Source organism: Helianthus annuus, chromosome 4 (assembly GCF_002127325.2).
Source record: "Helianthus annuus cultivar XRQ/B chromosome 4, HanXRQr2.0-SUNRISE, whole genome shotgun sequence".
NCBI classification, from domain to species: domain Eukaryota; kingdom Viridiplantae; phylum Streptophyta; class Magnoliopsida; order Asterales; family Asteraceae; genus Helianthus; species Helianthus annuus.
In genome coordinates this window covers 165,479,096-165,494,994 of record NC_035436.2, presented here as the reverse complement: position 1 = coordinate 165,494,994, position 15,899 = coordinate 165,479,096, and positions in this window count along the sequence as shown.

Sequence of the window (15,899 nt, the reverse complement as noted above, 5' to 3'; positions counted from 1 at the left end):
ACTAATTTCTTAAGTTAGTGTGTGCAGGAGCTGCTAAGGAGGATTATTAACTTATGTTGATAATGGCTGCTTCAGGCACAGGTCGGGGGATGTGAGATTAATGATATATTTTTTTTAAATGATTTAAATTGAAGTTCAAAGTGCTGAGTCGACACAGAGGATAACCTGGCAGATCTTTATACTAAAGCATTTGACAGGGCTCGCTTTGAACACTTAGTCGAACTCAACGGGATGAGGAATCCTGAATAACTGGTTTTTCATAAGAATTTTTGTAAATACTTTACTGCTTTTCATAAAAATCAAAAACATAAAAAAAATTGAAAAATCAAAAACATAAAAAAAAATAGAAAAATCAAAAATGAGTTATCACTGTGTGAAAAGAAGAAATGATAGTACATCAGCAAGTTAGACTGTCACACTGAACTTGAAATTAAATTGCTTAAGTGTGATAGCAACTTCATTATATGATGCACCAGTAGGCAAAAGCATGAAATAATCAACTTACCAATGTGATATAAACTTAAATGAACTGAATATGAGTGGGGAACACATTAGTGGTGTATGGTTTAATGACCTTAATTCTTGCGTTGATAGATTGCCAAAATCTGAAGTTTTGGGTCTTTATACTGTTGTTTCAACTAGGGATATCTTGGCTGTCTGTCTGTTAGAACAAAAATTGTACATGACCCCAGGAAAGATAGTCACTTGGAATTAGCTCATTTCTATTTGAATGTCTGTATATTTCCCGATACACACAATTTTGATCTGATTCTGAAATCTTCTCTGTAAAAAGTCGTGTACCTCCTCTGCTGCATCCAGATATATGCTGACCTGGAGGTGCTAGGCAACGACAGCTTCTGCTGCATCCAGATACATGCTGACCTAGCTGTACGTTGTCGCGCTATAGATCTAATACACCCGAAAGAGGCCCTCAAGTGCCCAAAAGAAACCCAATAAACCTATATCAAACTGAGAAAATCTCATTTGATCTGTATATTATACCATCTCTACTAAAGATCTATTCTGTTCTCTTCTCAACCTATTCCCAGTTAAGATTTCAGAACTCAGGATTGGACTTGTGAAATATGTGGTAGGGAAGATACTTGCATGATAGAGTGTGCTGTTTATATTTCCAGGATTTGATTAGTATTTATTTGGGTGTTCATGGTTACGAAATCAAAACATGATAAAACAGTTTAAATGAAGAACTAGACACAGTCAGAATATCTTGAAGGATGATATCAGTATACTCACCTACTACGATGAATCTTTGTGCATACCTTGATCGTGGGGGTATATCCTGTTGTGGGACACGCTCGTATTTCAGAAAATAAAATTACCTTAACGTATCATATGGTAATGGTACTTGAAATGTTCATGCATTTTGTTTAAGTGGACAAACATACTGGTAATCGTCTTGAACTGCTTTTCACGAAATATTAAATAAAGAATTATATGATTGTGTGAAACAGTTTGCTTGTGCTGATATGATCTTCTTACCAGTGATTCTCACAAAAATAGAGTGTTTATTGCTTTTGTATTTACTTGCTTTCAGAAAATATAAAAATCCAAAAATAGTGTCTTTTTTTCTGTTTAAAATTCTTAACGTACGGAAAACTGTTATTCTTGGAGGAATTGTTACTGATAGGGGGAGACGGTGTTAGAAAGTGAGTTCAAAATTTTCAATCAGACAGGTTCTTCTGTGTTGGACAAAAAGTTTTGCGTGTTGGTGATAAGTTGAAAACGCTTAATCTGTGATACAGTTTAACTATCTCTTGAAAAATAATAATTTATTTAACCTTGTTGAAAAATTCTTATGGTTTCTCGAGATGTTTGTTTTATAGTATACAGATTGAAGCCGTTTGTTGCTGAGAAGTTGTTGTGAAGTGTGAAGATGAGAGTTTGATTGGATGCATGGTAGAACCTCCTTTCTATATTGCAGACAAGATTGAAGAGTTTGAAGATTGCTGTGCAAATGCTGAACTGGAGTTTACTCAAACGCTAACGTGTTGAAGATTTGGTGATTGGATGCATCAGCTTAGGGGGAGTCTGTTGCTGACAGAAGCTGTTGAAGCTGAAGCTATCCAAAGACCAAAGACAGTGCAACATTACTTGAAGACTGCAAGAAGACCGAAGACAAAGTTTTGACTCAAGACAAAGTTTTATGAAGCTATTGTCAAGGGGGAGTTTGTTGGTGCATGTTTGTGACACTAGCTTAGATTTGGTCTTTGGATATCTTGTAATTAGTTAAACGATAAACAGTTAGCGGGTTTAGCTTTGTAATAGTTAGTTGTAAATGTTTGGGCTAACTAAACCCAAAGAATTGGGTGATGGGGGGCGAATTGGGCCTGTCCAATTCGCAGCCCAGGAGTCTTTAACCTAGCCCAGTTGTGAACCTTGTGTTATATAAACAAGGTTAGACATTAGGGTTAAGGTTAATCAGCCAAAACAATATTTGAGAGAGTAATTTCGTGAGAGACTAGGTCTTGGACGAATTTGGATAGTTGGTTAGGGTTTGATTGATTGTAATCAGTCTTGATAGATAATCAATAAAACCCGGTTTGATTGAATTGCTGTTTCTGTTCTTCTACTTGTTTTCTGCTAATTCTGATCAAGAGGATTCCGCACTCTTGATTGGAAAGACGATTCTGTGACGATCCATAGACTCAAGGGGACCTACATGTGGGCATTAAACCCCTAAAAGGGCACCCTCTAATTCCCACTCTAACTAGATCAAATGTCGAGTCAAACGTGCTTAGAAAAAGTCAACAGAAATGTCATTTTGCGATTTCTTGCATAATCTGTAATGTAGATGATATGTAACCTGTTTGAACACTCATAAAACATGATAATAAGTGTATAAACTAGTCTAAGCTTGTTTGATCCAACCATTTATTGTTTTGACCCGGTTCGGAGCCGAAAGTCGCAAAAGTTTGACTTTTGCATTGACTTCAGTTCTGACCCGTTAAAGTTTGAAATAGATATGCCTTAGGACTCTCTTAGGACCAGGTTACATGATGGTATAACCCTCTGTGACCGGTTCAATGTTTGTCCGAGTCTTTTACACATTTCCGTTAAATGCTTAAAAGTTGACCGTAACGCCCTTTTTAAATTAAAACGAGAATTTCGGACACGTGAAAGGATCATAACCTTGGTTACTGATTTCTAAGCATGTCCCTAAAATTTCACGACAATCCGAGGTCCAGAATATGAGTTATGCTAAATAGCGCAAATTGCGAAACCTTAGTAATTAAATAGCGCAATTAGCATAACGCCTATCTAAACCCGGATTTCGACGCCAAACCTTTTACTCACTGTTGTAAAATAATATTTTGAGATTTTTAAAGATTTTTAATTATTTTTAACCTGCTCATAACCTGCGGTTATGGCAACGGTTCGGTAAATACCGAATATACCCTTTTCGGCCATAACTTGAGTTCTACAAGGTCTTTTGACCCGATTCCAGTTGCTACTGATTTTAAATAATAAATAAAGTATATTAGACTTTATAAACTGTCCGGGAAACTCAGATTTCCTGTAGAACTCTAAAACCTCTTTTATAATCTTTAAAAAGACCGAAATACCCCTACGGGGCATATTATTAACTTAAACTCGTTACGGGCATTACGGAAGGTATCCTACTGATACCACAACCTCTTTAAGGCATGTTGACTTAGGAAAACAGTGTAGGACTCTTTCGGTTACCCGTTGCGCCTTTTGCGCACACGGTTCGGCTTATGTAACTAGTTTACATAAATTAGCCGAAACGGGTCAAACCATATTGTTTGGACCCCAAAATCCAGAGTATGATTATTATACCCATATAAAACAAGTCTTCAAACTTGTTGGGTCAAAATCACACTCCATTCACGGTTTTCGCCTTTCACGCGATTAGACCGTAACTATACTTTGAAACTAACCGGTCTAGGCTACGGCAAATATAAAGACCCGTTAGGATTCTAATAGGTTATTTTAAAACCTTCGTTCTAGAATAGGAGACCAGTAAAAGCTATATGTGATTTACTCAATTAAGGATTATACTTGCAAAGGCAAATACTTTTAACTTATTTTCCGTTATACGGGCTTGGGTTACGGTATCTAAAATACCGCTTGGTCGGGCAATTGACCCCAACTCATTAGTAGTTGGGTATTATCAATGTGACCCGTTTAAAAATTGTTTTGTTGGCTTAAAGCCTTTGGAGGCTTAATGACCATGTCCCGGATATCCTTGGCAGCATTTATGAATGGCCACGACCTCTGTGACAACTCGTAATTTGAACCTACTTTCTGTAACGTTACGTGCTTACGTGAACTATGTTAATTGAATGTTATGTGTTATATGTTATGTGTATTGTATGTAACGAGCCAAACTGCGCAAGACTCACCAACCGCACAAGCCCATTTGGGCTACACCTTGTAGTCGGATCAATGGGCAGCCCATTGAGAGTTCGGCCCACTCCTTCTTTAGGTCGCATAACATTTGGAAGGGGGTGTATACTCCTCAATGGTTACCAAACACTATCACACACTAAAACCCTAGTTTCCTCTTCTCCTCTCTTGTTCGACGGCAACAACTCTTTCAACCGGAGCCTCGTATCTTGATCCACTACACACGCACACTCCTGTTAGTTTAATACTTTCGATTTAGTTGCCACGATGTTATGATTTCTGTGATATGATGTTGATTGATGTTATTGTTCCACGTTTTTGTTTCAGCCGATTAGGGTTAATTTTATGAATGGTTTTCGGGTTGTTGTAGAACCGGATTAGTGTTAATCGGTTGTTGTATGATGTGACAGTATTCTAGCCAATCGGATATGCTATTGATTGTTGTTGTTCGGTTATTATGATTTGTTGTTAGGATTGAACATATAACCGGTTGAATGTTGGTGAGTGGTCATGGATCGAGACTCTTGGATTCACTTATAAACGATACATTGACTTTGATTATTATTATGAAACGATTGCTAAACGATTGCCTGCTTCCGCTACACAACATTTGAGAATTGATATCGTGTTGACATCTTATTTTAGTAACTAATGCCATGACTTATTTAAATACTTAACATTGGTTCAATGTGATTGGTGGCTCGAACTCTGATGCGTAACACGCCTCAGGGGGTTTCCACATGTGGAATTTTGGGGGTGTTACAGTTGGTATCAGAGCCATTGGTTATAGTGAACTAGGTTTTAAAACGTTTTTGTAAAACCAGACTATAACCGAACACCTTCGAAAATCGATCATGACACTCAGCTCCAGATTGCAAGGTTCGTCTTTCCTATACTCATTGTACTACGTAACTAGTGGACACTTACATATGATATTGCATGCTGGTGCACGTTAAACACGATAGTATGAACTTACGTATCCCTTGCACGTGTTATATGACTAATAGGGTGGTAATTCCCTAAACATTCGTGACTTATGTTATGTGATGCTCTTTGTTTACTATTCGAGTTGGGGGAACCATTCGACATGAGTTAGGAGGAGCTGAGATGAGCATGCAAATCACAATATTATTGTGGGTGCATACATAATAATAATGTGGGGTGCATGCGAGTCCCAGTGAGGCTTAACAAGTGAAGGAGGGGTTCCGCCCTGTTAATTGATCAGTGTGAAATGTAACAAACTAATAGGAGTCATAACAGTGATCGTCTCCTACTCAAATGTGACTTTCTCACCTCTCTTTGAATCCTTTTGAAATCACAATGCTATCGAGTATTACTTGAACGTCCCTTTGAACGCCTAGCGAACTAAGTAGAATGCTAGGTGCTTGTACGAACGTCCCTGAGTGGATGTTGCAGCGTCCATGATTGGTTTATACCCCTTTTCTTTCCCCCTCACTCCTCTTTGTTGTTGGAACTCAATATACTCACATCTCAGACCCTGAAGGGCGGTCACACCTGCAACACTCTGGAAACCTACCGTGTTTTACCCAGTCAACTTGTAGGAACGATGGCATAAGGGTAAATATAGTACTCTACCGACTTCAGCATTTGAACGACTCCAATTATTGACAATGAACATCAATGATTTGACTCCAAACGAATCCTTAATTCTAGTCAGCAACTTATGGGAGCCGACTTTTATGAATCAATCGAAACGTAAACGATGACAATCGACCAGGATGTGGACTGTGTAACTTCCAACACAATGAGTAGCACCCTGGAACTTAGCACGAAATATGAAGAGATGGACATCGTTGGTGAAGGATCGTAGAGTCCTGTTTCGAGCAACAACACTAGAAGCAACAACTATCGTGACATCAAGGTACTTGTCATAGTAGTTTACAGTATGGAAATGAAGGTGCCTACGGCATGTAATGGCAGTTGATAATTCAAGACGACAAGAACCAAGGGAGCGATGACAGTATGGTAGAAATCCGTGTGATTGTAACAATAACACCGGCAGTGGTGCTCGCGAAAGGGTATTTAGGATTGACGTGGGCGACGACAGGACAATAACAACATGGTAGTTTGGATGGATAGCAAATCGCTTCGGCTCGATTCCGTTTAACCCTGATGCTTCTTGAAATCAAACCTGTTATGAAACCGGCTGATGGCAGGTCAGCGGAAACCGCATATGTTAGTTGGGATGCAAACTCGATATTGCGGGGGACAGACATTCGACACCGGTGTTACCTCTGCTATCCTTGGTAGTTACGGCGCAATAGTTAGTGTTGATGGGTTATTAGGACATATCGCCCGGACGTACCCTGTAAGAAGAAACTTAGCGTCACTATATGCTCTAAAGTACCAGAGTGGTGAAAAGATTAGCATCATGTCAGTAATGACAGCCTCGAAAGCGCCTATGGAAGGAGGACCTCACTGTATTAGCAACTATATCTAATGATCAGACTAAGTAAGATAGGATCGAGGACCCACCGATTGTTGTGACTCATCTCAAAGTGCAATTGGAGGAGCTTTCAGGTCTACTACCACAACTATTAGTCAGAAACTCAGTGATCTCGCGATTAGAGGGAGCTCCGAATACTCATACTCTTACCGTCTTACACCAGGAGGGTTGCAAGAACTGTGTAATCTACTACGAGAATTGTTGCACAAGAGTTTGTTGGACCTAATTCTCACTTTGGGAAGCCCCAGTTATATCCGTGAAGATAAGCCTTTTTGTGTGTACGTACCAATTATCGAGCACCCATCGAGACGACAGTTGAGAACCGTTTGCCGCGGCCATGTATCGAAAACCGATCGACTAGTTACAGGAGACGAGCTTTCATTCGAGGATTAAATTACGAGCGCATTATTATCAGATGGAAATCCAAGGGAAGAAAGTTCTTAAAGAAGCTTACCAGACGCAATTCGGCCATACAACTTCGTACTCCATGACCTTTAGAGTGATCATCACGCCAGCAGCCTCATAGATCATGCAAACCGACCATGCTAGTGGGTGACATTTTGAACCCTTTTCAGGAGAAAAGAACATCATGGACAACTTTGTATCTTATCTGAGAGCTCCTGAGGGGGGAGCCACACCGCGCGAATTCTTGATAAAAGTAACTTCTGAATGCGAGATGTACCCTTTTTGGGTCATATAACCAACGAAGTGGGAATGCACGGGGATCTCGCCAAGATGCATCCTGTTAGAAACGGACCGACACCAAAGGTTCCTTCTGGGATGCAGCAACTCCTTGGCCTTGCTAGATACTATCGCAGCTTACTCACCGGACATTCGAAGGTTGCACAGCTTAAATCTCTTTAGTGCAGCAGGGTGTTGCGTTTGTGAAAGACAAAACAGCAAGGCGTCTTTTCAGTGCTACAACTCACTAAGCATCATCTTTACCCGAGGGTGCGGGTGATTCAGTGGCATACCACGATGGTCCGAATCAGAGTCCCAGCTACACGCCGACGCAACACGAGAGAATAACGACTTTCGTACTGAAATTACAAAGAAGAACTGCATGACACAACTGGTGGTGGAAACCGTGGTCTTTGGAGTTACACGGAGGCATTACTTGGACGGTACCAAATGCGTTACTTAGACCGATCACAAGGGCCTTCCGTGTACTCTGGTTTCGAAAGAGCTAAAACAGTAAATGGCATCGTTGGATGGAACTTCTGGGGGGATTACGACTGTGGAACCTGAACGTGTATGGACTTTGCAGCTCGCCATCGACTCTAACCCACCTGACCCAACTCGTTCTGTACAAACTAGGGAACTAACGGGAGAGAATCTTCAAGATGAGTCCATGCGGGGCATGGAAGAGCAACCTTGGTGAAACGAACGATATTCATTAACTCATAGAACGACTATAAATCTCATTTCACAGCAACGGCAGGGGGTTGTGGTTAGCAAAACACACCGGCTTCGAAAATTCTATTCAACTGGATTTTAAAGAAAGATGTTTGGGACATGTAAATCTTGTACTGATGATTGGGCATGAAAACCCGTCTAACAATGTATGGGTATGACTTTCGACCTTGGGAAAAGTCAAGGCGAAGTATAAGAAACTGGCAACACCTATGTGGAAGATGGGAGCAGACTGCTATGAATGCTGCCACTAGTCTATTTACAACTCGAAATGGAAACACAAACAGTAACAATCGTTGATCGCTGGATGTGACCAGCACACCTCCTTGCAGTCAAGGGAACTGATGAGTCTTTTCAGCTTGTGAAAATTTCTCTGGAAGAGACGGATTATAGGCATGAGGTGCCAACTTCTATTACCTGTTGGACTATACCTAATTCAAGGCGGGCATGGCGCACACCTTTGACTCACGTCTTTACATGAACATTGCTTATTACTGTAGGACAATCGAGCAAAGTGACGAACCATCTGAGCACACGAAGGCATGTTGTAAGTATGTGCATAACTGACTTTAGTAAACGTTTGGGAAGGACACTTATCTAGGGGAGAAGCTCTAATGCAGCTGCACCATGATAGTATGCATACAGCCCAAGCTGAGGCATAACCTGGACAGTAACTCTAATCTCCTTGCTGGACTAATGTAGTTGACAACATAATCGCAGGTCCAGGACTTGAGCTCAAAACTCTCGAACATTGCTTAGATCGGAAATTGTTTGATGGCAGCGCATGAGCGCTAGGAAAGCTGATTAGCTTAGGAAACACTGGGAGTTTGTTGTAGGAAAACGTGTCATAATCGAAAGCATCACCCTGGGGGGGGTGCGGTATGCTATAGAAACCATGGCAAGCTTACTTTACGACGCGTGAGACATTCGGATTACTGGAACAAACGGTGACTTGGCTCACAAACTCAGGCTAATTGATGAAACGGGATAACTATCGTAATGGTATGTATGCCCTAGGTTTAAGGCAGTGGTTGCCCGATGAAACCCTGGTGATACCCTTACCGGAATTTGAGGTCATCGGATCAGTTGTATATATCAGGGAATCTATCGAAAGCATGGGCTAAGAAGTCAAGGTTCGCTAGCATGGGTCATATGACAATTGTGAGGGCTTGTTAGACTTCAATACGTGGACTGAAGTTCACATAGGAACGGAAGGATATGTTAAAACTTCAATGTTCTCAATTGTTCAAGGGATTGAACCAACTCTTGATATCACTGGTAAATTTCGGGACGAAATTTCTTTCAAGTTGGGGAGGATGTGACACCCCAGGAAAACCAGCAAACGATATAACTTACCTAGCTTTAACTTATCTAGCTTTCTCAGTGAGTGCGTACCAAATTTCGGGACGAAATTTCTTTTTAGTTGGGGATACTGTGACAACTCGTAATTTGAACCTACTTTCTGTAACGTTACGTGCTTACGTGAACTATGTTAATTGAATGTTATGTGTTATATGTTATGTGTATTGTATGTAACGAGCCAAACTGCGCAAGACTCACCAACCGCACAAGCCCATTTGGGCTACACCTTGTAGTCGGATCAATGGGCAGCCCATTGAGGGTTCGGCCCACTCCTTCTTTAGGTCGCATAACATTTGGAAGGGGGTGTATACTCCTCAATGGTTACCAAACACTATCACACACTAAAACCCTAGTTTCCTCTTCTCCTCTCTTGTTCGACGGCAACAACTCTTTCAACCGGAGCCTCGTATCTTGATCCACTACACACGCACACTCCGGTTAGTTTAATACTTTCGATTTAGTTGCCACGATGTTATGATTTCTGTGATATGATGTTGATTGATGTTATTGTTCCACGTTTTTGTTTCAGCCGATTAGGGTTAATTTTATGAATGGTTTTCGGGTTGTTGTAGAACCGGATTAGTGTTAATCGGTTGTTGTATGATGTGACAGTATTCTAGCCAATCGGATATGCTATTGATTGTTGTTGTTCGGTTATTATGATTTGTTGTTAGGATTGAACATATAACCGGTTGAATGTTGGTGAAATCGGATCTTGTGATATGCTTTAGTGTTAGGATTGTTGTTTATGTTCCTGATACATGTTATAACGGATTAGGGTTCATGAGAATTTAAATGTTAAAACCCTCATTTGATCGAATGTGGGCATGATTTAAAAGAGATTAATTGTTGATTGGTAAATGATAAATATGGAAACCGAGTAACTGTTGATTGATTGTGTAAAAGTTGGAAACTATTAAGTTGTAACCGATTGCATGTTTTTCCGGAAATTTAAACCGATCGCACAAGGTCTCTTGGTCGCACAAGAGGCCCACTCATACAAGACTTGATCCATTCGCACAAGTCACAGATCGCACAAGTCACAGGAGTACAACTGTACATACACTGGGTACAACCCACTTATGCATGATCGCACAACATCTTGTGGATCGCACAAGCTGGTGCTGATCGCACAAGATGTTGGGCCACACACATATCCGTTAAATGTTGTTATGCTGTTGGGCCGAACAAGCCCAAACTGCCAAATCGCACAACCACTTCAATCGTACAACCCGGATCGCACAAGACTTGTGATAATTTGGGCCGACGTGTTTTGATCTGTTATGATATGCTGGGCCGAGTATTTTTATATTTGGACTTCGTTAGGTTGGGCTTTATTATTTGGGCCGAGAATGTTGTTGGGCTGGTCATATGATTTGGGCCGGGCACAAGGCTGATCGCACAACCCATTGTGGATCGCACAAGTTGTGCTGATCGCACAATCGGTTGGGCCGCTTGTTATCGGACTTTATATTTGGGTGTGTATAAGCGTTAGTATGATATGAATTTGACTGTCAATATGTGATATGTGTTTACCATGATCTCTACGTGTTTGTCACGTGTTAACTCTGTGTAACCGTACGTGCTTTACTTGAACCCAACCTGACTTGTATGGTAACCCTGTTAGGACGTGGTTGACCATCTTTAATTCAAGAACTTTTTGTGTATCTTACCAAGCAAACCAAGGTGAGTTCATTGCATTTCTCTAGCATGCGTCCCGGTGGTTTGGGACAACTGGTAAACACTTGGAAGGGAAACTCTGGGTAAACAATTAACTTGGGTCTTGGTTATGTTACATGAGATCGATCATTTCCAATGCTCGGTTAGGAGCATTGGGGTTGTTAAGGGGCACACTCCCCGGATACATATGGGCACACTCCCTTGGGTATCTAGCATGAGCAATATTGTATCGCAACGTTGAATCGCATTAACATACATATGGTAACAAAACACGTTAACAAAACCTTGAACTCACCAGCGTAGTCTGATACACTTGTTTGCATGCTTGTAGGTCGTTAATTTTGGAACATGGACTTGTTATCTGGAAGTGCTGGAGTGGTCATGGATCGAGACTCTTGGATTCACTTATAAACGATACATTGACTTTGATTATTATTATGAAACGATTGCTAAACGATTACCTGCTTCCACTACACAACATTTGAGAATTGATATCGTGTTGACATCTTATTTTAGTAACTAATGCCATGACTTATTTAAATACTTAACATTGGTTCAATGTGATTGGTGGCTCGAACTCTGATGCGTAACACGCCTCACGGGGTTTCCGCAGGTGGAATTTTGGGGGTGTTACAACCTCGACATCCCGGTGTAGGCGTACACCCGGCATTATGTCTATAACTATAAAAGTGTAGCCGTTGGTTACCCGCCACAGTTTTACACTATGTGGTGTGTCTATTAAACTTTAACCCGATACGACTCGGGCGACCAAACGCATAGTAACATGTAATTCTTTACAAGATTTGATTATAAATTATCCCAAGTTATAAAGAGTTTGTGCCTTGAGCATTTAAACTAATTTTATTAAACATTTTACAAAAGTGTCAGTTGAATGTATTTACCAGTGTAAACTGACGTATTTTCCCCAAAAAGACTAAATGCAGGTACTAGGCGTAATTGGCTGGGATTTCTCCTTAGCATCATTAGAAGTCTCGCAAGCTTAAGATGCCTGAAGTCTGTTGAACAATACTTTTTGTTATTATTATTTGATCCCCTGCAGATTATTATTTCAACAATGGTGATACACTGATATTACACTAAATGTTGAAATACATTACCTTATTGCTTCCGCTGTGCATTCATATATATTGTGTGGTTTGACTATAATGTTGCCAACTACGTCACGGAAATCCCCCACCGGGCCCACCGGTGAGACACGTGGAAATCGGGGTGTGACAGGTTGGTATCAGAGCCAACATTGAGTGAATTAAACACTAGCCTTTGTGTTTAATCTCAGTTACACAATTGCACATACTTGAGTCTAGACAAGAACATAGGACAAAATTCGAATTGCTATTCCAAGTTTGTCTTTTTATTGTTATTGTTATTCAAAGTTTTGAAAGCAGGAATATGCCACCTGCAATCGGACGAGGAAGAGGACGAAGAGGCAGAGGAACGATCATTACTCACAATGATCACGAAGCTGGACCTTCGAACACGCGAGCTCCTTCCAGTACAAGGAGTGAAGAACCACAGAGACGAAGAAACCTTTTTGAACCTGCGAGACATTCTACCTCGCATAGCTCAACACCCTCATACCGTCATTCGTTTGGACCAGATTCGGAAAATAATCCCAATAACCCTCAACCATCCTTTTTACCTCTACAGCGATCTGCTTCGCAGCGATCTGCTTCGCACCATTCTTACAGCGATCCATCACCTTTCTTTGTAGGACAGTTCAACCCGGCGGATTATGTCCAAGAGCCTATAGGGTATAACCCTCTAGGACCAGAGGATCACTTTTCTGAAGATAATGCAATGGATATGGACGAGGATACAGACCCCGTCGAGCCTGCAAGGGGAACTCCCACTCATCCAATCGAGATCTCGGATGGGTCATCCTTCCATGGAACGCCCTATCAAGGTCCCGATAGTTACCAGGCGAGGTTTGACCAATGTAATTGGTACTTTACACCATCACATCATTACTCGCCTCATGATCAACAGCAACAGCAGGATCCTTCTGAGGATTCGCGGTTCGTGGCCGTTACGCCACCACCACCGCCACAGGTTCAACCAGTAATTCCAGATCCGCCAAGGCGTTGAAGATCAGGAGCACGGATGTCTACCCGAGGAGGGGAATTCCATTTCAGCACCCCTCGCCACTCGAGTGCTAGTCACTTTCCGTCAGTACCTGAAGAAGGACCTTCAAGTCCAGTACAGGAGGCGAACTCCGCACCAGTTGCACCATCTTCGCCACCATTTGGGTATGACCACCCAATAACTGCGTACACGGGTCCAACGGCATACAACCCGTTCGAACAGCCGTCGCACGCGCATTACAATTACAACTATGATCGCGACCCATATGTGATAGCGGCTAGGTATAATGCCCGCTATCCCGACGGAGCTTTTGGAAACCTAGGGATACCGGACTACTCAGCTCATGGGTATCCAGCACCTCCTAGACCTCCAGTTCCGCAACCGGCGCCACAACCACGTTTCTCTCCTCCTGAACAAGAAGAGATCCTCCACCGATTAAGTCGTGTGGAACAAGATTTCGAGGAAGAACGAAAGAACAACAGGGGATTCCTTAAGGGTCTAGCGAACCTGTTGAAGGGCAAGAAGAAGAAACGAGACCATTAGTCTCTTTATGTAATGTGGTACTTCCAATTTAGTCCCTGCGTGGACATTTATCGTATTTCAGTCCCTACGTGGACTTATCTTTTAGTCCCTGCGCGGACATCTATCTTGTGTTGGTCCCTGCGTGGACTTGTTTTTCTACAAACCTCTGCGTAAGTACTTATTTAATTATAAAGTCCCGTTTAGGGCAGCGTGTAATCGTATTTGAAGTTATGGAATGTTATGTTATAAATTTCATTTTTGTGATTACTATATATGAAATAAATCAAAATCATTCCTTTTAAATTTAAATCTGCCTAAATAAAGAGTCTTAAGAGTGAAACCTAGCCAAGTGTCTTTTTAGACCCGGCCAAGATGGTAAGACCTGATTAAAAGATTCAGATTCCCTGTTAACCTCTGTAATCATGTTAACATTCATGGCAGATGTGATTCGTTAAAAATCGCACGCGTCATTCTGTATAAAAATCCTTCTAAGGATTTCAAAACCCAAATAAATGATTTATAAATCGTGGGTTAAATCATCAATAAAGATGATCATTATTAAACATCCATTAGCGATGTAGTGCCTACGGGCCAACCTTATTAAACATCCATTAGTGATGTAATGCCTACGGGCCATAGTTATTGTCATATAAGACAAAAGACAGTGGTGGTTTATGACTCCCTGTCAGAAAGGGTAAAAGGACTACGGTTCAAACCTTCATACCTTGGTTCGCTGTAATCTCGGCTAATATTATAATAACGTCCTCATGACTAGGCTTTTGTGCCAATAACAATATTATTTGTAATTAGGATAAGTATGTTCAAATCCTAAATAAAAGTGAGTAACAAATTAACCAGATATGGTCTCTGTTACCATGGTTAATGAATTGCCATAAAAGACAATTCCATAATAAACTCCTAAATAAAATTTTCGTTATCTTCTGTAACAGATTCAAGTTACCATGGCTGACCCTAGTGGAGAAAATAGCCACTCGAAGGAAGACGAATATGATAACGCCCAAGTTCATCTGACGGGCGCAGAGTTGAAAGCTCTTGTCGATAATGCTGTCAAGGCAGCTCTGGATCGACAATATGAGGAATATACTGAATCTTGGAGCCGAACCACACTCAAAGCCGAAGACCCACACCAAATCTCACAGCAAACCGCTGTCCAAGCCTAAAAAGGACGATGATAATCATTCGTCCAATGAAAACAGTGTCCGTCAAGAAAGGATATATACTGACGCATCTCGCGCCAGAGGCTGCACCTACAAGTACTTTGTATCGTGCAAACCCCGGGACTTCACTGGGGAGAAAGGAGCAGTCGATTGTATGACGTGGTTCGACGAGATGGACACCGTGGTGGACATCAGCGGCTGTGCAGAAAGGGATGTGGTAAAGTATGTGTCTCAATCTTTCAAGGGCGAGGCCCTGGCTTGGTGGAGGGCGTTGGTTCAGGCCTCGGGAAAGGTTGTTCTATACAGCATGACATGGGAGGAATTCGTTTCTCTCATCAAGGAGAATTACTGCCCTCAACATGAGGTGGAAAAGATAGAATCCGATTTTCTATCATTGGTGATGACAAACCTTGACTGCCAAGCTTACCTGACGAGCTTCAACACGATGTCCCGGTTGGTTCCATATCTGGTAACCCCGGAGCCAAAAAGAATCGCTCATTTCATCGGTGGGTTAGCCCCCGAAATAAAGGCAAGCGTGAAGGCCTCTCAGCCAGCGACCTTTCGATCTGTAGCCGATATATCTTTATCCCTTACTCTGGATGCGGTCCGACAAAGATCGCTAAGGAACAAAGAAGCTGAAAAGAGAAAGCGTGAAGATGATACTTCACGGAGGTCGGGCAAGAAGCACCGTGGAAACGGTGATAACATGAAGGGGTCGGAGTCAAGGAAGGATGGGCAACAGTCTGGTGAGAAGCCCAAGTGCAAGACTTGCAAGAGACATCACT